The sequence below is a fragment of the Spermophilus citellus genome (genome assembly GCF_964194105.1).
Source record: "Spermophilus citellus genome assembly, chromosome: 4".
Taxonomy (NCBI): Eukaryota; Metazoa; Chordata; class Mammalia; order Rodentia; family Sciuridae; genus Spermophilus; species Spermophilus citellus.
This window is the reverse complement of record NC_138185.1, coordinates 81,031,035-81,056,735: the sequence shown is the minus strand read 5'-3', so window position 1 is coordinate 81,056,735 and position 25,701 is coordinate 81,031,035.

Genomic DNA, 25,701 nt, shown 5'->3' with positions numbered 1-25,701 from the left:
GTTTGTGCTAGCTTCTTGAAACTTGACACAGTAAAGCAGTTTCACATTCTAACTCTATGTTTTGTTTCCTTTTCATGTAGCCCTAAGCAGTGACTGGCGAGAAACACTTTCATTGAAAGGGGTTGCAAGCTTCCAAAAATTACGAGTCTCCAGAAATCTCAGCAAATATTTTTTCACCCAAACTGCATGATACTTTCAGGTAATGATCAGTACACTAAGCCCACTTGGTTCCCCAAATTTCGTTCTTCTATGTTGAAGCGTTCGTTTCCAGTAACAGTTTGAATTTTTGCGTTTCACTCTGTTTTCTCCTATATTGATAGATGTATTTGGAACTCTAAATCAAACACGGTTTGTGCTAGCTTCTTGAAACTTGACACAGTAAAGCAGTTTCACATTCTAACTCTATGTTTTGTTTCCTTTTCATGTAGCTTTAAGCAGTGACTGGCGAGAAACACTTTCATTGAAAGGGGTTGCAAGCTTCCAAAAATTACGAGTCTCCAGAAATCTCAGCAAATATTTTTTCACCCAAACTGGATGATAGTTTCAGGTAATGATCAGAACACTAAGCCCACTTGGTTCTCCAAATTTCGTTCTTCTATGTTGAAGCGTTCGTTTCCAGTAACAGTTTCCATTCTGGCATTTCACTCTGTTTTCTCCTATATTGATAGATGTATTTGGATCTCTAAATCAAACACAGTTTGTGCTAGCTTCTTGAAACTTGACACAGTAAAGCAGTTTCACATTCTAACTCTATGTTTTGTTTCCTTTTCTTGTAGCCCTAAGCAGTGACGGGCGAGAAACACTTTCATTGAAAGGGGTTGCAAGCTTCCAAAAATTACTAGTCTCGAGAAATCTCAGCAAATATATTTTCACCCAAACTGGATGATACTTTCAGGTAATGATCAGTACACTTGGCCCACTTGGTTCTCCATATTTCGTTCTTCTATGTTGAAGCGTTCGTTTACACTAACAGTTTCCACTCTGGCATTTCACTCTGTTTTCTCCTATATTGATAGATGTATTTGGAACTCTAAATCAAACACGGTTTGTGCTAGCTTCTTGAAACTTGACACAGTAAAGCAGTTTCACATTCTAACTCTATGTTTTGTTTCCTTTTCATGTAGCCCTAAGCAGTGACTGGCGAGAAGCACTTTCATTGAAAGGGGTTGCAAGCTTCCAAATATTACGAGTCTTCAGAAATCTCAGCAAATATTTTTTCACCCAAACTAGATGATACTTTCAGGTAATGATCAGTACACTAAGCCCTCTTGGTTCCCCAAATTTCGTTCTTCAATGTTGAAGCGTTCATTTACACTAACAGTTTCCACTCTGGCATTTCACTCTGTTTTCTCCTATATTGATAGATGTATTTGGAACTCTAAATCAAACACGGTTTGTGCTAGCTTCTTGAAACTTGACACAGTAAAGCAGTTTCACATTGTAACTCTATGTTTTGTTTCCTTTTCATGTAGCCCTAAGCAGTGACTGGCGAGAAACAGTTTCATTGAAAGGGGTTGCAAGCTTCCAAAAATTACGTGTCTCCAGAAATCTCAGCAAATATTTTTTCACCCAAACTTGTAGATACTTTCAGGTAATGATCAGTACACTAAGCCCTCTTGGTTCTCCAAATTTCATTCCTCTATGTTGAAGCGTTCGTTTCCAGTAACAGTTTGAATTTTTGCCTTTCACTCTGTTTTCTCCTATATTGATAGATGTATTTGGAACTCTAAATCAAACACGGTTTGTGCTAGCTTCTTGAAACTTGACACAGTAAAGCAGTTTCACATTGTAACTCTAAGTTTTGTTTCCTTTTCATGTAGCTTTAAGCAGTGACTGGCGAGAAACACTTTCATTGAAAGGGGTTGCAAGCTTCCAAAAATTACGAGTCTCCAGAAATCTCAGCATATATTTTTTCACCCAAACTGGATGATACTTTCAGGTAATGATCAGTACACTAAGCCCACTTGGTTCTCCAAATTTCATTCTTCTATGTTGAAGCGTTCGTTTCCAGTAACAGTTTCCATTCTGGCATTTCACTCTGTTTTCTCCTATATTGATAGATGTATTTGGAACTCTAAATCAAACACGGTTTGTGCTAGCTTCTTGAAACTTGACACAGTAAAGCAGTTTCACATTCTAACTCTATGTTTTGTTTCCTTTTCATGTAGCCCTAAGCAGTGACTGGCGAGAAACACTTTCATTGAAAGGGGTTGCAAGCTTCCAAAAATTACTAGTCTTCAGAAATCTCAGCAAATTTTTTTTCACCCAAACTAGATGATACTTTCATGTAATGATCAGTACACTAAGCCCTCTTGGTTCCCCAAATTTCGTTCTTCTATGTTGAAGCGTTCGTTTACACTAACAGTTTCCACTCTGGCATTTCACTCTGTTTTCTCCTATATTGATAGATGTATTTGGAACTCTAAATCAAACACGGTTTGTGCTAGCTTCTTGAAACTTGACACAGTAAAGCAGTTTCACATTGTAACTCTATGTTTTGTTTCCTTTTCATGTAGCTTTAAGCAGTGACTGGCGAGAAACACTTTCATTGAAAGGGGTTGCAAGCTTCCAAAAATTACGAGTCTCCAGAAATCTCAGCAAATATTTTTTCACCCAAACTGGATGATACCTTCAGGTAATGATCAGAACACTAAGCCCACTTGGTTCTCCAAATTTCATTCTTCTATGTTGAAGCGTTCGTTTCCAGTAACAGTTTCCATTCTGGCATTTCACTCTGTTTTCTCCTATATTGATAGATGTATTTGGAACTCTAAATCAAACACGGTTTGTGCTAGCTTCTTGAAACTTGACACAGTAAAGCAGTTTCACATTCTAACTCTATGTTTTGTTTCCTTTTCATGTAGCTTTAAGCAGTGACTGGCGAGAAACACTTTCATTGAAAGGGGTTGCAAGCTTCCAAAAATTACGAGTCTCCAGAAATCTCAGCAAATATTTTTTCACCCAAACTGGATGATACTTTCAGGTAATGATTAGTACACTAAGCCCACTTGGTTCTCCAAATTTCGTTCTTCTATGTTGAAGCGTTCGTTTCTAGTAACAATTTGAATTTTGTCGTTTCACTCTGTTTTCTCCTATATTGATAGATATATTTGGAACTCTAAATCAAACACGGTTTGTGCTAGCTTCTGGAAACTTGACACAGTAAAGCAGTTTCACATTCTAACTCTATGTTTTGTTTCCTTTTCATGTAGCCCTAAGCAGTGACTGGCGAGAAACACTTTCATTGAAAGGGGTTGCAAGCTTCCAAAAATTACGAGTCTTCAGAAATCTCAGCAAATATTTTTTCACCCAAACTGGATGATAGTTTCAGGTAATGATCAGAACACTAAGCCCACTTGGTTCTCCAAATTTCGTTCTTCTATGTTGAAGCGTTCGTTTCCAGTAACAGTTTCCATTCTGGCATTTCACTCTGTTTTCTCCTATAATGATAGATGTATTTGGAACTCTAAATCAAACACAGTTTGTGCTAGCTTCTTGAAACTTGACACAGTAAAGCAGTTTCACATTCTAACTCTATGTTTTGTTTCCTTTTCTTGTAGCCCTAAGCAGTGACGGGCGAGAAACACTTTCATTGAAAGGGGTTGCAAGCTTCCAAAAATTACTAGTCTCCAGAAATCTCAGCAAATATATTTTCACCCAAACTGTATGATACTTTCAGGTAAGGATCAGTACACTTGGCCCACTTGGTTCTCCATATTTCGTTCTTCTATGTTGAAGCGTTCGTTTACACTAACAGTTTCCACTCTGGCATTTCACTCTGTTTTCTCCTATATTGATAGATGTATTTGGAACTCTAAATCAAACACGGTTTGTGCTAGCTTCTTGAAACTTGACACAGTAAAGCAGTTTCACATTCTAACTCTATGTTTTGTTTCCTTTTCATGTAGCCCTAAGCAGTGACTGGCGAGAAACACTTTCATTGAAAGGGGTTGCAAGCTTCCAAAAATTACGAGTCTCCAGAAATCTCAGCAAATATTTTTTCACCCAAACTGGATGATAGTTTCAGGTAATGATCAGAACACTAAGCCCACTTGGTTCTCCAAATTTCGTTCTTCTATGTTGAAGCGTTCGTTTCCAGTAACAGTTTCCATTCTGGCATTTCACTCTGTTTTCTCCTATAATGATAGATGTATTTGGAACTCTAAATCAAACACAGTTTGTGCTAGCTTCTTGAAACTTGACACAGTAAAGCAGTTTCACATTCTAACTCTATGTTTTGTTTCCTTTTCTTGTAACCCTAAGCAGTGACGGGCGAGAAACACTTTCATTGAAAGGGGTTGCAAGCTTCCAAAAATTACTAGTCTCCAGAAATCTCAGCAAATATATTTTCACCCAAACTGTATGATACTTTCAGGTAAGGATCAGTACACTTGGCCCACTTGGTTCTCCATATTTCGTTCTTCTATGTTGAAGCGTTCGTTTACACTAACAGTTTCCACTCTGGCATTTCACTCTGTTTTCTCCTATATTGATAGATGTATTTGGAACTCTAAATCAAACACGGTTTGTGCTAGCTTCTTGAAACTTGACACAGTAAAGCAGTTTCACATTCTAACTCTATGTTTTGTTTCCTTTTCATGTAGCCCTAAGCAGTGACTGGCGAGAAACACTTTCATTGAAAGGGGTTGCAAGCTTCCAAAAATTACGAGTCTCCAGAAATCTCAGCAAATATTTTTTCACCCAAACTGCATGATACTTTCAGGTAATGATCAGTACACTAAGCCCACTTGGTTCCCCAAATTTCGTTCTTCTATGTTGAAGCGTTCGTTTCCAGTAACAGTTTGAATTTTTGCGTTTCACTCTGTTTTCTCCTATATTGATAGATGTATTTGGAACTCTAAATCAAACACGGTTTGTGCTAGCTTCTTGAAACTTGACACAGTAAAGCAGTTTCACATTCTAACTCTATGTTTTGTTTCCTTTTCATGTAGCTTTAAGCAGTGACTGGCGAGAAACACTTTCATTGAAAGGGGTTGCAAGCTTCCAAAAATTACGAGTCTCCAGAAATCTCAGCAAATATTTTTTCACCCAAACTGGATGATACTTTCAGGTAATGATCAGTACACTAAGCCCACTTGGTTCTCCAAATTTCATTCTTCTATGTTGAAGCGTTCTTTTCCAGTAACAGTTTCCATTCTGGCATTTCACTCTGTTTTCTCCTATATTGATAGATGTATTTGGAACTCTAAATCAAACACGGTTTGTGCTAGCTTCTTGAAACTTGACACAGTAAAGCAGTTTCACATTCTAACTCTATGTTTTGTTTCCTTTTCATGTAGCTTTAAGCAGTGACTGGCGAGAAACACTTTCATTGAAAGGGGTTGCAAGCTTCCAAAAATTACGAGTCTTCAGAAATCTCAGCAAATATTTTTTCACCCAAACTAGATGATACTTTCAGGTAATGATCAGTACACTAAGCCCTCTTGGTTAACCAAATTTCGTTCTTCCATGTTGAAGCGTTCGTTTCCACTAACAGTTTCCACTCTGGCATTTCACTCTGTTTTCTCCTATATTGATAGATGTATTTGGAACTCTAAATCAAACACGGTTTGTGCTAGCTTCTTGAAACTTGACACAGTAAAGCAGTTTCACATTCTAACTCTATGTTTTGTTTCCTTTTCATGTAGCTTTAAGCAGTGACTGGCGAGAAACACTTTCATTGAAAGGGGTTGCAAGCTTCCAAAAATTACTAGTCTCCAGAAATCTCAGCAAATATATTTTCACCCAAACTGGATGATACTTTCAGGTAATGATCAGTACACTTGGCCCACTTGGTTCTCCATATTTAGTTCTTCTATGTTGAAGCGTTCGTTTACACTAACAGTTTCCACTCTGGCATTTCACTCTGTTTTCTCCTATATTGATAGATGTATTTGGAACTCTAAATCAAACACGGTTTGTGCTAGCTTCTTGAAACTTGACACAGTAAAGCAGTTTCACATTCTAACTCTATGTTTTGTTTCCTTTTCATGTAGCCCTAAGCAGTGACTGGCGAGAAACACTTTCATTGAAAGGGGTTGCAAGCTTCCAAAAATTACGAGTCTTCAGAAATCTCAGCAAATGTTTTTTCACCCAAACTAGATGATACTTTCAGGTAATGATCAGTACACTAAGCCCTCTTGGTTCCCCAAATTTCGTTCTTCTATGTTGAAGCGTTCGTTTACACTAACAGTTTCCACTCTGGCATTTCACTCTGTTTTCTCCTATATTGATAGATGTATTTGGAACTCTAAATCAAACACGGTTTGTGCTAGCTTCTTGAAACTTGACACAGTAAAGCAGTTTCACATTGTAACTCTATGTTTTGTTTCCTTTTCATGTAGCTTTAAGCAGTGACTGGCGAGAAACACTTTCATTGAAAGGGGTTGCAAGCTTCCAAAAATTACGAGTCTCCAGAAATCTCAGCAAATATTTTTTCACCCAAACTGCATGATACTTTCAGGTAATGATCAGTACACTAAGCCCACTTGGTTCCCCAAATTTCGTTCTTCTATGTTGAAGCGTTCGTTTCCAGTAACAGTTTGAATTTTTGCGTTTCACTCTGTTTTCTCCTATATTGATAGATGTATTTGGAACTCTAAATCAAACACGGTTTGTGCTAGCTTCTTGAAACTTGACACAGTAAAGCAGTTTCACATTGTAACTCTATGTTTTGTTTCCTTTTCATGTAGCTTTAAGCAGTGACTGGCGAGAAACACTTTCATTGAAAGGGGTTGCAAGCTTCCAAAAATTACGAGTCTCCAGAAATCTCAGCAAATATTTTTTCACCCAAACTGGATGATACTTTCAGGTAATGATCAGTACACTAAGCCCACTTGGTTCTCCAAATTTCATTCTTCTATGTTGAAGCGTTCTTTTCCAGTAACAGTTTCCATTCTGGCATTTCACTCTGTTTTCTCCTATATTGATAGATGTATTTGGAACTCTAAATCAAACACGGTTTGTGCTAGCTTCTTGAAACTTGACACAGTAAAGCAGTTTCACATTCTAACTCTATGTTTTGTTTCCTTTTCATGTAGCTTTAAGCAGTGACTGGCGAGAAACACTTTCATTGAAAGGGGTTGCAAGCTTCCAAAAATTACGAGTCTTCAGAAATCTCAGCAAATATTTTTTCACCCAAACTAGATGATACTTTCAGGTAATGATCAGTACACTAAGCCCTCTTGGTTCCCCAAATTTCGTTATTCCATGTTGAAGCGTTCGTTTCCACTAACAGTTTCCACTCTGGCATTTCACTCTGTTTTCTCCTATATTGATAGATGTATTTGGAACTCTAAATCAAACACGGTTTGTGCTAGCTTCTTGAAACTTGACACAGTAAAGCAGTTTCACATTCTAACTCTATGTTTTGTTTCCTTTTCATGTAGCTTTAAGCAGTGACTGGCGAGAAACACTTTCATTGAAAGGGGTTGCAAGCTTCCAAAAATTACTAGTCTCCAGAAATCTCAGCAAATATATTTTCACCCAAACTGGATGATACTTTCAGGTAATGATCAGTACACTTGGCCCACTTGGTTCTCCATATTTCGTTCTTCTATGTTGAAGCGTTCGTTTACACTAACAGTTTCCACTCTGGCATTTCACTCTGTTTTCTCCTATATTGATAGATGTATTTGGAACTCTAAATCAAACACGGTTTGTGCTAGCTTCTTGAAACTTGACACAGTAAAGCAGTTTCACATTCTAACTCTATGTTTTGTTTCCTTTTCATGTAGCCCTAAGCAGTGACTGGCGAGAAACACTTTCATTGAAAGGGGTTGCAAGCTTCCAAAAATTACGAGTCTTCAGAAATCTCAGCAAATGTTTTTTCACCCAAACTAGATGATACTTTCAGGTAATGATCAGTACACTAAGCCCTCTTGGTTCCCCAAATTTCGTTCTTCTATGTTGAAGCGTTCGTTTACACTAACAGTTTCCACTCTGGCATTTCACTCTGTTTTCTCCTATATTGATAGATGTATTTGGAACTCTAAATCAAACACGGTTTGTGCTAGCTTCTTGAAACTTGACACAGTAAAGCAGTTTCACATTGTAACTCTATGTTTTGTTTCCTTTTCATGTAGCTTTAAGCAGTGACTGGCGAGAAACACTTTCATTGAAAGGGGTTGCAAGCTTCCAAAAATTACGAGTCTCCAGAAATCTCAGCAAATATTTTTTCACCCAAACTGCATGATACTTTCAGGTAATGATCAGTACACTAAGCCCACTTGGTTCCCCAAATTTCGTTCTTCTATGTTGAAGCGTTCGTTTCCAGTAACAGTTTGAATTTTTGCGTTTCACTCTGTTTTCTCCTATATTGATAGATGTATTTGGAACTCTAAATCAAACACGGTTTGTGCTAGCTTCTTGAAACTTGACACAGTAAAGCAGTTTCACATTGTAACTCTATGTTTTGTTTCCTTTTCATGTAGCTTTAAGCAGTGACTGGCGAGAAACACTTTCATTGAAAGGGGTTGCAAGCTTCCAAAAATTACGAGTCTCCAGAAATCTCAGCAAATATTTTTTCACCCAAACTGGATGATACTTTCAGGTAATGATCAGTACACTAAGCCCACTTGGTTCTCCAAATTTCATTCTTCTATGTTGAAGCGTTCGTTTCCAGTAACAGTTTCCATTCTGGCATTTCACTCTGTTTTCTCCTATATTGATAGATGTATTTGGAACTCTAAATCAAACACGGTTTGTGCTAGCTTCTTGAAACTTGACACAGTAAAGCAGTTTCAGATTCTAACTCTATGTTTTGTTTCTTTTTCATGTAGCCCTAAGCAGTGACTGCCGAGAAACACTTTCATTGAAAGGGGTTGCAAGCTTCCAAAAATTACGAGTCTCCAGAAATCTCAGCAAATATTTTTTCACCCAAACTGGATGATACTTTCAGGTAATGATCAGTGCACTTGGCCCTCTTGGTTCCCCAAATTTCGTTCTTCTATGTTGAAGCGTTCGTTTCCAGTAACACTTTGAATTTTGTCGTTTCACTCTGTTTTCTCCTATATTGATAGATGTATTTGGAACTCTAAATCAAACACGGTTTGTGCTAGCTTCTTGAAACTTGACACAGAAAAGCAGTTTCACATGGTAATTCTATGTTTTGTTTCCTTTTCATGTAGCTTTAAGCAGTGACTGGCGAGAAACACTTTCATTGAAAGGGGTTGCAAGCTTCCAAAAATTACGAGTCTCCAGAAATCTCAGCAAATATTTTTTGACCCAAACTGGATGATACTTTCAGGTAATGATCAGTACACTAAGCCCACTTGGTTCTCCAAATTTCGTTCTTCTATGTTGAAGCGTTCGTTTCCAGTAACAGTTTCCATTCTGGCATTTCACTCTGTTTTCTCCTATATTGATAGATGTATTTGGAACTCTAAATCAAACACGGTTTGTGCTAGCTTCTTGAAACTTGACACAGTAAAGCAGTTTCACATTTTAACTCTATGTTTTGTTTCCTTTTCATGTAGCCCTAAGCAGTTACTGGCGAGAAACACTTTCATTGAAAGGGGTTGCAAGCTTCCAAAAATTACGAGTCTTCAGAAATCTCAGCAAATATTTGTTCACCCAAACTGGATGATACTTTCAGGTAATGATCAGTACACTAAGCCCACTTGGTTCTCCAAATTTCGTTCTTCTATGTTGAAGCGTTCGTTTCCAGTAACAGTTTCCATTCTGGCGTTTCACTCTGTTTTCTCCTATATTGATAGATGTATTTGGAACTCTAAATCAAACACGGTTTGTGCTAGCTTCTTGAAACTTGACACAGTAAAGCAGTTTCACATTTTAACTCTATGTTTTGTTTCCTTTTCATGTAGCCCTAAGCAGTGACTGGCGAGAAACACTTTCATTGAAAGTGGTTGCAAGCTTCCAAAAATTACGAGTCTCCAGAAATCTCAGCAAATATTTTTTCACCCATACTGGATGATACTTTCAGGTAATGATCAGTACACATGGCCCACTTGGTTCTCCAAATTTCGTTCTTCTATGTTGAAGCGTTCGTTTCCAGTAACAGTTTCCATTCTGGCATTTCACTCTGTTTTCTCCTATATTGATAGATGTATTTGGAACTCTAAATCAAACACGGTTTGTGCTAGCTTCTTGAAACTTGACACAGTAATGCAGTTTCACATTCTAACTCTATGTTTTGTTTCCTTTTCATGTAGCCCTAAGCAGTGACTGGCGAGAAACACTTTCATTGAAAGGGGTTGCAAGCTTCCAAAAATTACGAGTCTCCAGAAATCTCAGCAAATATTTTTTCACCCAAACTGCATGATACTTTCAGGTAATGATTAGTACACTAAGCCCACTTGGTTCCCCAAATTCCGTTCTTCTATGTTGAAGCGTTCGTTTCCAGTAACAGTTAGAATTTTGGCGTTTCACTCTATTTTCTCCTATATTGATAGATGTATTTGGAACTCTAAATCAAACACGGTTTGTGCTAGCTTCTTGAAACTTGACACAGTAAAGCAGTTTCACATTCTAACTCTAAGTTTTGTTTCCTTTTCATGTAGCCCTAAGCAGTGACTGGCGAGAAACACTTTCATTGAAAGGGGTTGCAAGCTTCCAAAAATTACGAGTCTCCAGAAATCTCAGCAAATATTTTTTCACCCAAACTGGATGATACTTTCAGGTAATGATCAGTACACTTGGCCCACTTGGTTCTCCAAATTTCGTTCTTCTATGTTGAAGCGTTCGTTTCCAGTAACAGTTTCCATTCTGGCGTTTCACTCTGTTTTCTCCTATATTGATAGATGTATTTGGAACTCTAAATCAAACACGGTTTGTGCTAGCTTCTTGAAACTTGACACAGTAATGCAGTTTCAGATTCTAACTCTATGTTTCGTTTCCTTTTCATGTAGCTTTAAGCAGTGACTGGCGAGAAACACTTTCATTGAAAGGGGTTGCAAGCTTCCAAAAATTACGAGTCTCCAGAAATCTCAGCAAATATTTTTTCACTCAAACTGGATGATACTTTCAGGTAATGATCAGTACACTAAGCCCACTTGGTTCTCCAAATTTCGTTCTTCTATGTTGAAGCGATCGTTTCCAGTAACAGTTTCCATTCTGGCATTTCACTCTGTTTTCTCCTATATTGATAGATGTATTTGGAACTCTAAATCAAACACGGTTTGTGCTAGCTTCTTGAAACTTGACACACTAAAGCAGTTTCAGATTGTAACTCTATGTATTGTTTCCTTTTCATGTAGCTTTAAGCAGTGACTGGCGAGAAACTCTTTCATTGAAAGGGGTTGCAAGCTTCCAAAAATTACGAGTCTCCAGAAATCTCAGCAAATATTTTTTCACCCAAACTGGATGATACCTTCAGGTAATGATCAGTACACTAAGCCCACTAGGTTCTCCAAATTTCATTCTTCTATGTTGAAGCGTTCGTTTCCAGTAACAGTTTCCATTCTGGCATTTCACTCTGTTTTCTCCTATATTGATAGATGTATTTGGAACTCTAAATCAAACACGGTTTGTGCTAGCTTCTTGAAACTTGACACAGTAAAGCAGTTTCACATTCTAACTCTATGTTTTGTTTCCTTTTCATGTAGCTTTAAGAAGTGACTGGCGAGAAACACTTTCATTGAAAGGGGTTGCAAGCTTCCAAAAATTACGAGTCTCCAGAAATCTCAGCAAATATTTTTTCACCCAAACTGGATGATACTTTCAGGTAATGATTAGTACACTAAGCCCACTTGGTTCTCCAAATTTCGTTCTTCTATGTTGAAGCGTTCGTTTCTAGTAACAATTTGAATTTTGTCGTTTCACTCTGTTTTCTCCTATATTGATAGATATATTTGAAACTCTAAATCAAACACGGTTTGTGCTAGCTTCTTGAAACTTGACACAGTAAAGCAGTTTCACATTCTAACTCTATGTTTTGTTTAATTTTCATGTAGCCCTAAGCAGTGACTGGCGAGAAACACTTTCATTGAAAGGGGTTGCAAGCTTCCAAAAATTACGAGTCTTCAGAAATCTCAGCAAATATTTTTTCACCCAAACTGGATGATAGATTCAGGTAATGATCAGAACACTAAGCCCACTTGGTTCTCCAAATTTCGTTCTTCTATGTTGAAGCGTTCGTTTCCAGTAACAGTTTCCATTCTGGCATTTCACTCTGTTTTCTCCTATATTGATAGATGTGTTTGGAATTCTAAATCAAACACAGTTTGTTCTAGCTTCTTGAAACTTGACACAGTAAAGCAGTTTCACATTCTAACTCTATGTTTTGTTTCCTTTTCTTGTAGCCCTAAGCAGTGACGGGCGAGAAACACTTTCATTGAAAGGGGTTGCAAGCTTCCAAAAATTACTAGTCTCCAGAAATCTCAGCAAATATATTTTCACCCAAACTGTATGATACTTTCAGGTAATGATCAGTACACTTGGCCCACTTGGTTCTCCATATGTCGTTCTTCTATGTTGAAGCGTTCGTTTACACTAACAGTTTCCACTCTGGCATTTCACTCTGTTTTCTCCTATATTGATAGATGTATTTGGAACTCTAAATCAAACACGGTTTGTGCTAGCTTCTTGAAACTTGACACAGTAAAGCAGTTTCACATTCTAACTCTATGTTTTGTTTCTTTTTCATGTAGCCCTAAGCAGTAGCTGGCGAGAAACACTTTCATTGAAAGGGGTTGCAAGCTTCCAAAAATTACGAGTCTCCAGAAATCTCAGCAAATATTTTTTCACCCAAACTGGATGATTCTTTCAGGTAATGATCAGTACACTAAGCCCACTTGGTTCCCCAAATTTCGTTCTTCTATGTTGAAGCGTTCGTTTCCAGTAACAGTTTGAATTTTGTCGTTTCACTCTGTTTTCTCCTATATTGATAGATGTATTTGGAACACTAAATCAAACACGGTTTGTGCTAGCTTCTTGAAACTTGACACAGTAAAGCAGTTTCACATTCTAACTCTATGTTTTGTTTCCTTTTCATGTAGCTTTAAGCAGTGACTGGCGAGAAACACCTTCATTGAAAGGGGTTGCAAGCTTCCAAAAATCACGAGTCTCCAGAAATCTCAGCAAATATTTTTTCACCCAAACTGGATGATAGTTTCAGGTAATGATCAGAACACTAAGCCCACTTGGTTCTCCAAATTTCGTTCTTCTATGTTGAAGCGTTCGTTTCCAGTAACAGTTTCCATTCTGGCATTTCACTCTGTTTTCTCCTATATTGATAGATGTATTTGGATCTCTAAATCAAACACAGTTTGTGCTAGCTTCTTGAAACTTGACACAGTAAAGCAGTTTCACATTCTAACTCCATGTTTTGTTTCCTTTTCTTGTAGCCCTAAGCAGTGACGGGCGAGAAACACTTTCATTGAAAGGGGTTGCAAGCTTCCAAAAATTACTAGTCTCCAGAAATCTCAGCAAATATATTTTCACCCAAACTGGATGATACTTTCAGGTAATGATCAGTACACTTGGCCCACTTGGTTCTCCATATTTCGTTCTTCTATTTTGAAGCGTTCGTTTACACTAACAGTTTCCACTCTGGCATTTCACTCTGTTTTCTCCTATATTGATAGATGTATTTGGAACTCTAAATCAAACACGGTTTGTGCTAGCTTCTTGAAACTTGACACAGTAAAGCAGTTTCACATTCTAACTCTATGTTTTGTTTCCTTTTCATGTAGCCCTAAGCAGTGACTGGCGAGAAACACTTTCATTGAAAGGGGTTGCAAGCTTCCAAAAATTACGAGTCTTCAGAAATCTCAGCGAATATTTTTTCACCCAAACTAGATGATACTTTCAGGTAATGATCAGTACACTAAGCCCTCTTGGTTCCCCAAATTTCGTTCTTCTATGTTGAAGCGTTCATTTACACTAACAGTTTCCACTCTGGCATTTCACTCTGTTTTCTCCTATATTGATAGATGTATTTGGAACTCTAAATCAAACACGGTTTGTGCTAGCTTCTTGAAACTTGACACAGTAAAGCAGTTTCACATTGTAACTCTATGTTTTGTTTCCTTTTCATGTAGCTTTAAGCAGTGACTGGCGAGAAACACTTTCATTGAAAGGGGTTGCAAGCTTCCAAAAATTACGTGTCTCCAGAAATCTCAGCAAATATTTTTTCACCCAAACTGGATGATACTTTCAGGTAATGATCAGTACACTAAGCCCACTTGGTTCTCCAAATTTCATTCTTCTATGTTGAAGCGTTCGTTTCCAGTAACAGTTTGAATTTTTGCGTTTCACTCTGTTTTCTCCTATATTGATAGATGTATTTGGAACTCTAAATCAAACACGGTTTGTGCTAGCTTCTTGAAACTTGACACAGTAAAGCAGTTTCACATTCTAACTCTATGTTTTGTTTCCTTTTCATGTAGCCCTAAGCAGTGACTGGCGAGGAACACTTTCATTGAAAGGGGTTGCAAGCTTCCAAAAATTACGAGTCTTCAGAAATCTCAGCAAATGTTTTTTCACCCAAACTAGATGATACTTTCAGGTAATGATCAGTACACTAAGCCCTCTTGGTTCCCCAAATTTCGTTCTTCCATGTTGAAGCGTTCGTTTCCACTAACAGTTTCCACTCTGGCATTTCACTCTGTTTTCTCCTATATTGATAGATGTATTTGGAACTCTAAATCAAACACGGTTTGTGCTAGCTTCTTGAAACTTGACACAGTAAAGCAGTTTCACATTGTAACTCTATGTTTTGTTTCCTTTTCATGTAGCTTTAAGCAGTGACTGGCGAGAAACACTTTCATTGAAAGGGGTTGCAAGCTTCCAAAAATTACGTGTCTCCAGAAATCTCAGCAAATATTTTTTCACCCAAACTGGATGATACTTTCAGGTAATGATCAGTACACTAAGCCCACTTGGTTCTCCAAATTTCATTCCTCTATGTTGAAGTGTTCGTTTCCAGTAACAGTTTGAATTTTTGCGTTTCACTCTGTTTTCTCCTATATTGATAGATGTATTTGGAACTCTAAATCAAACACGGTTTGTGCTAGCTTCTTGAAACTTGACACAGTAAAGCAGTTTCACATTGTAACTCTAAGTTTTGTTTCCTTTTCATGTAGCTTTAAGCAGTGACTGGCAAGAAACACTTTCATTGAAAGGGGTTGCAAGCTTCCAAAAATTACGAGTCTCCAGAAATCTCAGCATATATTTTTTCACCCAAACTGGATGATACTTTCAGGTAATGATCAGTACACTAAGCCCACTTGGTTCTCCAAATTTCATTCTTCTATGTTGAAGCGTTCGTTTCCAGTAACAGTTTCCATTCTGGCATTTCACTCTGTTTTCTCCTATATTGATAGATGTATTTGGAACTCTAAATCAAACACGGTTTGTGCTAGCTTCTTGAAACGTGACACAGTAAAGCAGTTTCACATTCTAACTCTATGTTTTGTTTCCTTTTCATGTAGCCCTAAGCAGTGACTGGCGAGAAACACTTTCATTGAAAGGGGTTGCAAGCTTCCAAAAATTACTAGTCTTCAGAAATCTCAGCAAATTTTTTTTCACCCAAACTAGATGATACTTTCATGTAATGATCAGTACACTAAGCCCTCTTGGTTCCCCAAATTTCGTTCTTCTATGTTGAAGCGTTCGTTTACATTAAGAGTTTCCACTCTGGCATTTCACTCTGTTTTCTCCTATATTGATAGATGTATTTGGAACTCTAAATCAAACACGGTTTGTGCTAGCTTCTTGAAACTTGACACAGTAAAGCAGTTTCACATTGTAACTCTATGTTTTGTTTCCTTTTCATGTAGCTTTAAGCAGTGACTGGCGAGAAACACTTTCATTGAAAGGGGTTGCAAGCTTCCAAAAATTACGAGTCTCCAGAAATCTCAGCAAATATTTTTTCACCCAAACTGGATGATACCTTCAGGTAATGATCAGTACACTAAGCCCACTTGGTTCTCCAAATTTCATTCTTCTATGTTGAAGCGTTCGTTTCCAGTAACAGTTTCCATTCTGGCATTTCACTCTGTTTTCTCCTATATTGATAGATGTATTTGGAACTCTAAATCAAACACGGTTTGTGCTAGCTTCTTGAAACTTGACACAGTAAAGCAGTTTCACATTCTAACTCTATGTTTTGTTTCCTTTTCATGTAGCTTTAAGAAGTGACTGGCGAGAAACACTTTCATTGAAAGGGGTTGCAAGCTTCCAAAAATTACGAGTCTCCAGAAATCTCAGCAAATATTTTTTCACCCAAACTGGATGATACTTTCAGGTAATGATTAGTACACTAAGCCCACTTGGTTCTCCAAATTTCGTTCTTCTATGTTGAAGCGTTCGTTTCTAGTAACAATTTGAATTTTGTCGTTTCACTCTGTTTTCTCCTATATTGATAGATATATTTGAAACTCTAAATCAAACACGGTTTGTGCTAGCTTCTTGAAACTTGACACAGTAAAGCAGTTTCACATTCTAACTCTATGTTTTGTTTAATTTTCATGTAGCCCTAAGCAGTGACTGGCGAGAAACACTTTCATTGAAAGGGGTTGCAAGCTTCCAAAAATTACGAGTCTTCAGAAATCTCAGCAAATATTTTTTCACCCAAACTGGATGATAGATTCAGGTAATGATCAGAACACTAAGCCCACTTGGTTCTCCAAATTTCGTTCTTCTATGTTGAAGCGTTCGTTTCCAGTAACAGTTTCCATTCTGGCATTTCACTCTGTTTTCTCCTATATTGATAGATGTGTTTGGAATTCTAAATCAAACACAGTTTGTTCTAGCTTCTTGAAACTTGACACAGTAAAGCAGTTTCACATTCTAACTCTATGTTTTGTTTCCTTTTCTTGTAGCCCTAAGCAGTGACGGGCGAGAAACACTTTCATTGAAAGGGGTTGCAAGCTTCCAAAAATTACTAGTCTCCAGAAATCTCAGCAAATATATTTTCACCCAAACTGTATGATACTTTCAGGTAATGATCAGTACACTTGGCCCACTTGGTTCTCCATATTTCGTTCTTCTATGTTGAAGCGTTCGTTTACACTAACAGTTTCCACTCTGGCATTTCACTCTGTTTTCTCCTATATTGATAGATGTATTTGGAACTCTAAATCAAACACGGTTTGTGCTAGCTTCTTGAAACTTGACACAGTAAAGCAGTTTCACATTCTAACTCTATGTTTTGTTTCTTTTTCATGTAGCCCTAAGCAGTAGCTGGCGAGAAACACTTTCATTGAAAGGGGTTGCAAGCTTCCAAAAATTACGAGTCTCCAGAAATCTCAGCAAATATTTTTTCACCCAAACTGGATGATTCTTTCAGGTAATGATCAGTACACTAAGCCCACTTGGTTCCCCAAATTTCGTTCTTCTATGTTGAAGCGTTCGTTTCCAGTAACAGTTTGAATTTTGTCGTTTCACTCTGTTTTCTCCTATATTGATAGATGTATTTGGAACACTAAATCAAACACGGTTTGTGCTAGCTTCTTGAAACTTGACACAGTAAAGCAGTTTCACATTCTAACTCTATGTTTTGTTTCCTTTTCATGTAGCTTTAAGCAGTGACTGGCGAGAAACACCTTCATTGAAAGGGGTTGCAAGCTTCCAAAAATCACGAGTCTCCAGAAATCTCAGCAAATATTTTTTCACCCAAACTGGATGATAGTTTCAGGTAATGATCAGAACACTAAGCCCACTTGGTTCTCCAAATTTCGTTCTTCTATGTTGAAGCGTTCGTTTCCAGTAACAGTTTCCATTCTGGCATTTCACTCTGTTTTCTCCTATATTGATAGATGTATTTGGATCTCTAAATCAAACACAGTTTGTGCTAGCTTCTTGAAACTTGACACAGTAAAGCAGTTTCACATTCTAACTCCATGTTTTGTTTCCTTTTCTTGTAGCCCTAAGCAGTGACGGGCGAGAAACACTTTCATTGAAAGGGGTTGCAAGCTTCCAAAAATTACTAGTCTCCAGAAATCTCAGCAAATATATTTTCACCCAAACTGGATGATACTTTCAGGTAATGATCAGTACACTTGGCCCACTTGGTTCTCCATATTTCGTTCTTCTATTTTGAAGCGTTCGTTTACACTAACAGTTTCCACTCTGGCATTTCACTCTGTTTTCTCCTATATTGATAGATGTATTTGGAACTCTAAATCAAACACGGTTTGTGCTAGCTTCTTGAAACTTGACACAGTAAAGCAGTTTCACATTCTAACTCTATGTTTTGTTTCCTTTTCATGTAGCCCTAAGCAGTGACTGGCGAGAAACACTTTCATTGAAAGGGGTTGCAAGCTTCCAAAAATTACGAGTCTTCAGAAATCTCAGCAAATATTTTTTCACCCAAACTAGATGATACTTTCAGGTAATGATCAGTACACTAAGCCCTCTTGGTTCCCCAAATTTCGTTCTTCTATGTTGAAGCGTTCATTTACACTAACAGTTTCCACTCTGGCATTTCACTCTGTTTTCTCCTATATTGATAGATGTATTTGGAACTCTAAATCAAACACGGTTTGTGCTAGCTTCTTGAAACTTGACACAGTAAAGCAGTTTCACATTCTAACTCTATGTTTTGTTTCCTTTTCATGTAGCCCTAAGCAGTGACTGGCGAGAAACACTTTCATTGAAAGGGGTTGCAAGCTTCCAAAAATTACGTGTCTTCAGAAATCTCAGCAAATATTTTTTCACCCAAACTAGATGATACTTTCAGGTAATGATCAGTACACTAAGCCCTCTTGGTTCCCCAAATTTCGTTCTTCTATGTTGAAGCGTTCATTTACACTAACAGTTTCCACTCTGGCATTTTACTCTGTTTTCTCCTATATTGATAGATGTATTTGGAACTCTAAATCAAACACGGTTTGTGCTAGCTTCTTGAAACTTGACACAGTAAAGCAGTTTCACATTGTAACTCTATGTTTTGTTTCCTTTTCATGTAGCTTTAAGCAGTGACTGGCGAGAAACACTTTCATTGAAAGGGGTTGCAAGCTTCCAAAAATTACGTGTCTCCAGAAATCTCAGCAAATATTTTTTCACCCAAACTGGATGATACTTTCAGGTAATGATCAGTACACTAAGCCCACTTGGTTCTCCAAATTTCATTCTTCTATGTTGAAGCGTTCGTTTCCAGTAACAGTTTCCATTCTGGCATTTCACTCTGTTTTCTCCTATATTGATAGATGTATTTGGAACTCTAAATCAAACACGGTTTGTGCTAGCTTCTTGAAACTTGACACAGTAAAGCAGTTTCACATTCTAACTCTATGTTTTGTTTCCTTTTCATGTAGCTTTAAGCAGTGACTGGCGAGAAACACTTTCATTGAAAGGGGTTGCAAGCTTCCAAAAATTACGAGTCTCCAGAAATCTCAGCAAATATTTTTTCACCCAAACTGGATGATACTTTCATGTAATGATCAGTACACTAAGCCCTCTTGGTTCCCCAAATTTCGTTCTTCTATGTTGAAGCGTTCGTTTACACTAACAGTTTCCACTCTGGCATTTCACTCTGTTTTCTCCTATATTGATAGATGTATTTGGAACTCTAAATCAAACACGGTTTGTGCTAGCTTCTTGAAACTTGACACAGTAAAGCAGTTTCACATTCTAACTCTATGTTTTGTTTCCTTTTCTTGTAGCCCTAAGCAGTGACGGGCGAGAAACACTTTCATTGAAAGGGGTTGCAAGCTTCCAAAAATTACTAGTCTCCAGAAATCTCAGCAAATATATTTTCACCCAAACTGTATGATACTTTCAGGTAATGATCAGTACACTTGGCCCACTTGGTTCTCCATATTTCGTTCTTCTATGTTGAAGCGTTCGTTTACACTAACAGTTTCCACTCTGGCATTTCACTCTGTTTTCTCCTATATTGATAGATGTATTTGGAACTCTAAATCAAACACGGTTTGTGCTAGCTTCTTGAAACTTGACACAGTAAAGCAGTTTCACATTCTAACTCTATGTTTTGTTTCTTTTTCATGTAGCCCTAAGCAGTAGCTGGCGAGAAACACTTTCATTGAAAGGGGTTGCAAGCTTCCAAAAATTACGAGTCTCCAGAAATCTCAGCAAATATTTTTTCACCCAAACTGGATGATTCTTTCAGGTAATGATCAGTACACTAAGCCCACTTGGTTCCCCAAATTTCGTTCTTCTATGTTGAAGCGTTCGTTTCCAGTAACAGTTTGAATTTTGTCGTTTCACTCTGTTTTCTCCTATATTGATAGATGTATTTGGAACACTAAATCAAACACGGTTTGTGCTAGCTTCTTGAAACTTGACACAGTAAAGCAGTTTCACATTCTAACTCTATGTTTTGTTTCCTTTTCATGTAGCTTTAAGCAGTGACTGGCGAGAAACACCTTCATTGAAAGGGGTTGCAAGCTTCCAAAAATCACGAGTCTCCAGAAATCTCAGCAAATATTTTTTCACCCAAACTGGATGATAGTTTCAGGTAATGATCAGAACACTAAGCCCACTTGGTTCTCCAAATTTCGTTCTTCTATGTTGAAGCGTTCGTTTCCAGTAACAGTTTCCATTCTGGCATTTCACTCTGTTTTCTCCTATATTGATAGATGTATTTGGATCTCTAAATCAAACACAGTTTGTGCTAGCTTCTTGAAACTTGACACAGTAAAGCAGTTTCACATTCTAACTCCATGTTTTGTTTCCTTTTCTTGTAGCCCTAAGCAGTGACGGGCGAGAAACACTTTCATTGAAAGGGGTTGCAAGCTTCCAAAAATTACTAGTCTCCAGAAATCTCAGCAAATATATTTTCACCCAAACTGGATGATACTTTCAGGTAATGATCAGTACACTTGGCCCACTTGGTTCTCCATATTTCGTTCTTCTATTTTGAAGCGTTCGTTTACACTAACAGTTTCCACTCTGGCATTTCACTCTGTTTTCTCCTATATTGATAGATGTATTTGGAACTCTAAATCAAACACGGTTTGTGCTAGCTTCTTGAAACTTGACACAGTAAAGCAGTTTCACATTCTAACTCTATGTTTTGTTTCGTTTTCATGTAGCCCTAAGCAGTGACTGGCGAGAAACACTTTCATTGAAAGGGGTTGCAAGCTTCCAAAAATTACGAGTCTTCAGAAATCTCAGCAAATATTTTTTCACCCAAACTAGATGATACTTTCAGGTAATGATCAGTACACTAAGCCCTCTTGGTTCCCCAAATTTCGTTCTTCTATGTTGAAGCGTTCATTTACACTAACAGTTTCCACTCTGGCATTTCACTCTGTTTTCTCCTATATTGATAGATGTATTTGGAACTCTAAATCAAACACGGTTTGTGCTAGCTTCTTGAAACTTGACACAGTAAAGCAGTTTCACATTCTAACTCTATGTTTTGTTTCCTTTTCATGTAGCCCTAAGCAGTGACTGGCGAGAAACACTTTCATTGAAAGGGGTTGCAAGCTTCCAAAAATTACGAGTCTTCAGAAATCTCAGCAAATATTTTTTCACCCAAACTAGATGATACTTTCAGGTAATGATCAGTACACTAAGCCCTCTTGGTTCCCCAAATTTCGTTCTTCTATGTTGAAGCGTTCATTTACACTAACAGTTTCCACTCTGGCATTTCACTCTGTTTTCTCCTATATTGATAGATGTATTTGGAACTCTAAATCAAACACGGTTTGTGCTAGCTTCTTGAAACTTGACACAGTAAAGCAGTTTCACATTGTAACTCTATGTTTTGTTTCCTTTTCATGTAGCTTTAAGCAGTGACTGGCGAGAAACACTTTCATTGAAAGGGGTTGCAAGCTTCCAAAAATTACGTGTCTCCAGAAATCTCAGCAAATATTTTTTCACCAAACTGGATGATACTTTCAGGTAATGATCAGTACACTAAGCCCACTTGGTTCTCCAAATTTCATTCTTCTATGTTGAAGCGTTCGTTTCCAGTAACAGTTTGAATTTTTGCGTTTCACTCTGTTTTCTCCTATATTGATAGATGTATTTGGAACTCTAAATCAAACACGGTTTGTGCTAGCTTCTTGAAACTTGACACAGTAAAGCAGTTTCACATGGTAATTCTATGTTTTGTTTCCTCTTCATGTAGCCCTAAGCAGTGACTGGCGAGGAACACTTTCATTGAAAGGGGTTGCAAGCTTCCAAAAATTACGAGTCTTCAGAAATCTCAGCAAATGTTTTTTCACCCAAACTAGATGATACTTTCAGGTAATGATCAGTACACTAAGCCCTCTTGGTTCCCCAAATTTCGTTCTTCCATGTTGAAGCGTTCGTTTCCACTAACAGTTTCCACTCTGGCATTTCACTCTGTTTTCTCCTATATTGATAGATGTATTTGGAACTCTAAATCAAACACGGTTTGTGCTAGCTTCTTGAAACTTGACACAGTAAAGCAGTTTCACATTGTAACTCTATGTTTTGTTTCCTTTTCATGTAGCTTTAAGCAGTGACTGGCGAGAAACACTTTCATTGAAAGGGGTTGCAAGCTTCCAAAAATTACGTGTCTCCAGAAATCTCAGCAAATATTTTTTCACCCAAACTGGATGATACTTTCAGGTAATGATCAGTACACTAAGCCCACTTGGTTCTCCAAATTTCATTCCTCTATGTTGAAGCGTTCGTTTCCACTAACAGTTTCCACTCTGGCATTTCACTCTGTTTTCTCCTATATTGATAGATGTATTTGGAACTCTAAATCAAACACGGTTTGTGCTAGCTTCTTGAAACTTGACACAGTAAAGCAGTTTCACATTCTAACTCTATGTTTTGTTTCCTTTTCATGTAGCTTTAAGCAGTGACTGGCGAGAAACACTTTCATTGAAAGGGGTTGCAAGCTTCCAAAAATTACTAGTCTCCAGAAATCTCAGCAAATATATTTTCACCCAAACTGGATGATACTTTCAGGTAATGATCAGTACACTTGGCCCACTTGGTTCTCCATATTTCGTTCTTCTATGTTGAAGCGTTCGTTTACACTAACAGTTTCCATTCTGGCATTTCACTCTGTTTTCTCCTATATTGATAGATGTATTTGGAACTCTAAATCAAACACGGTTTGTGCTAGCTTCTTGAAACTTGACACAGTAAAGCAGTTTCACATTCTAACTCTATGTTTTGTTTCCTTTTCATGTAGCCCTAAGCAGTGACTGGCGAGAAACACTTTCATTGAAAGGGGTTGCAAGCTTCCAAAAATTACTAGTCTTCAGAAATCTCAGCAAATTTTTTTTCACCCAAACTAGATGATACTTTCATGTAATGATCAGTACACTAAGCCCTCTTGGTTCCCCAAATTTCGTTCTTCTATGTTGAAGCGTTCGTTTACACTAACAGTTTCCACTCTGGCATTTCACTCTGTTTTCTCCTATATTGATAGATGTATTTGGAACTCTAAATCAAACACGGTTTGTGCTAGCTTCTTGAAACTTGACACAGTAAAGCAGTTTCACATTGTAACTCTATGTTTTGTTTCCTTTTCATGTAGCTTTAAGCAGTGACTGGCGAGAAACACTTTCATTGAAAGGGGTTGCAAGCTTCCAAAAATTACGAGTCTCCAGAAATCTCAGCAAATATTTTTTCACCCAAACTGGATGATACCTTCAGGTAATGATCAGTACACTAAGCCCACTTGGTTCTCCAAATTTCATTCTTCTATGTTGAAGCGTTCGTTTCCAGTAACAGTTTCCATTCTGGCATTTCACTCTGTTTTCTCCTATATTGATAGATGTATTTGGAACTCTAAATCAAACACGGTTTGTGCTAGCTTCTTGAAACTTGACACAGTAAAGCAGTTTCACATTCTAACTCTATGTTTTGTTTCCTTTTCATGTAGCCCTAAGCAGTGACTGGCGAGAAACACTTTCATTGAAAGGGGTTGCAAGCTTCCAAAAATTACGAGTCTCCAGAAATCTCAGCAAATATTTTTTCACGCAAACTGGATGATACTTTCAGGTAATGATTAGTACACTAAGCCCACTTGGTTCTCCAAATTTCGTTCTTCTATGTTGAAGCGTTCGTTTCTAGTAACAATTTGAATTTTGTCGTTTCACTCTGTTTTCTCCTATATTGATAGATATATTTGAAACTCTAAATCAAACACGGTTTGTGCTAGCTTCTTGAAACTTGACACAGTAAAGCAGTTTCACATTCTAACTCTATGTTTTGTTTAATTTTCATGTAGCCCTAAGCAGTGACTGGCGAGAAACACTTTCATTGAAAGGGGTTGCAAGCTTCCAAAAATTACGAGTCTTCAGAAATCTCAGCAAATATTTTTTCACCCAAACTGGATGATAGATTCAGGTAATGATCAGAACACTAAGCCCACTTGGTTCTCCAAATTTCGTTCTTCTATGTTGAAGCGTTCGTTTCCAGTAACAGTTTCCATTCTGGCATTTCACTCTGTTTTCTCCTATATTGATAGATGTGTTTGGAATTCTAAATCAAACACAGTTTGTTCTAGCTTCTTGAAACTTGACACAGTAAAGCAGTTTCACATTCTAACTCTATGTTTTGTTTCCTTTTCTTGTAGCCCTAAGCAGTGACGGGCGAGAAACACTTTCATTGAAAGGGGTTGCAAGCTTCCAAAAATTACTAGTCTCCAGAAATCTCAGCAAATATATTTTCACCCAAACTGTATGATACTTTCAGGTAATGATCAGTACACTTGGCCCACTTGGTTCTCCATATTTCGTTCTTCTATGTTGAAGCGTTCGTTTACACTAACAGTTTCCACTCTGGCATTTCACTCTGTTTTCTCCTATATTGATAGATGTATTTGGAACTCTAAATCAAACACGGTTTGTGCTAGCTTCTTGAAACTTGACTCAGTAAAGCAGTTTCACATTCTAACTCTATGTTTTGTTTCTTTTTCATGTAGCCCTAAGCAGTAGCTGGCGAGAAACACTTTCATTGAAAGGGGTTGCAAGCTTCCAAAAATTACGAGTCTCCAGAAATCTCAGCAAATATTTTTTCACCCAAACTGGATGATTCTTTCAGGTAATGATCAGTACACTAAGCCCACTTGGTTCCCCAAATTTCGTTCTTCTATGTTGAAGCGTTCGTTTCCAGTAACAGTTTGAATTTTGTCGTTTCACTCTGTTTTCTCCTATATTGATAGATGTATTTGGAACACTAAATCAAACACGGTTTGTGCTAGCTTCTTGAAACTTGACACAGTAAAGCAGTTTCACATTCTAACTCTATGTTTTGTTTCCTTTTCATGTAGCTTTAAGCAGTGACTGGCGAGAAACACCTTCATTGAAAGGGGTTGCAAGCTTCCAAAAATCACGAGTCTCCAGAAATCTCAGCAAATATTTTTTCACCCAAACTGGATGATAGTTTCAGGTAATGATCAGAACACTAAGCCCACTTGGTTCTCCAAATTTCGTTCTTCTATGTTGAAGCGTTCGTTTCCAGTAACAGTTTCCATTCTGGCATTTCACTCTGTTTTCTCCTATATTGATAGATGTATTTGGATCTCTAAATCAAACACAGTTTGTGCTAGCTTCTTGAAACTTGACACAGTAAAGCAGTTTCACATTCTAACTCCATGTTTTGTTTCCTTTTCTTGTAGCCCTAAGCAGTGACGGGCGAGAAACACTTTCATTGAAAGGGGTTGCAAGCTTCCAAAAATTACTAGTCTCCAGAAATCTCAGCAAATATATTTTCACCCAAACTGGATGATACTTTCAGGTAATGATCAGTACACTTGGCCCACTTGGTTCTCCATATTTCGTTCTTCTATTTTGAAGCGTTCGTTTACACTAACAGTTTCCACTCTGGCATTTCACT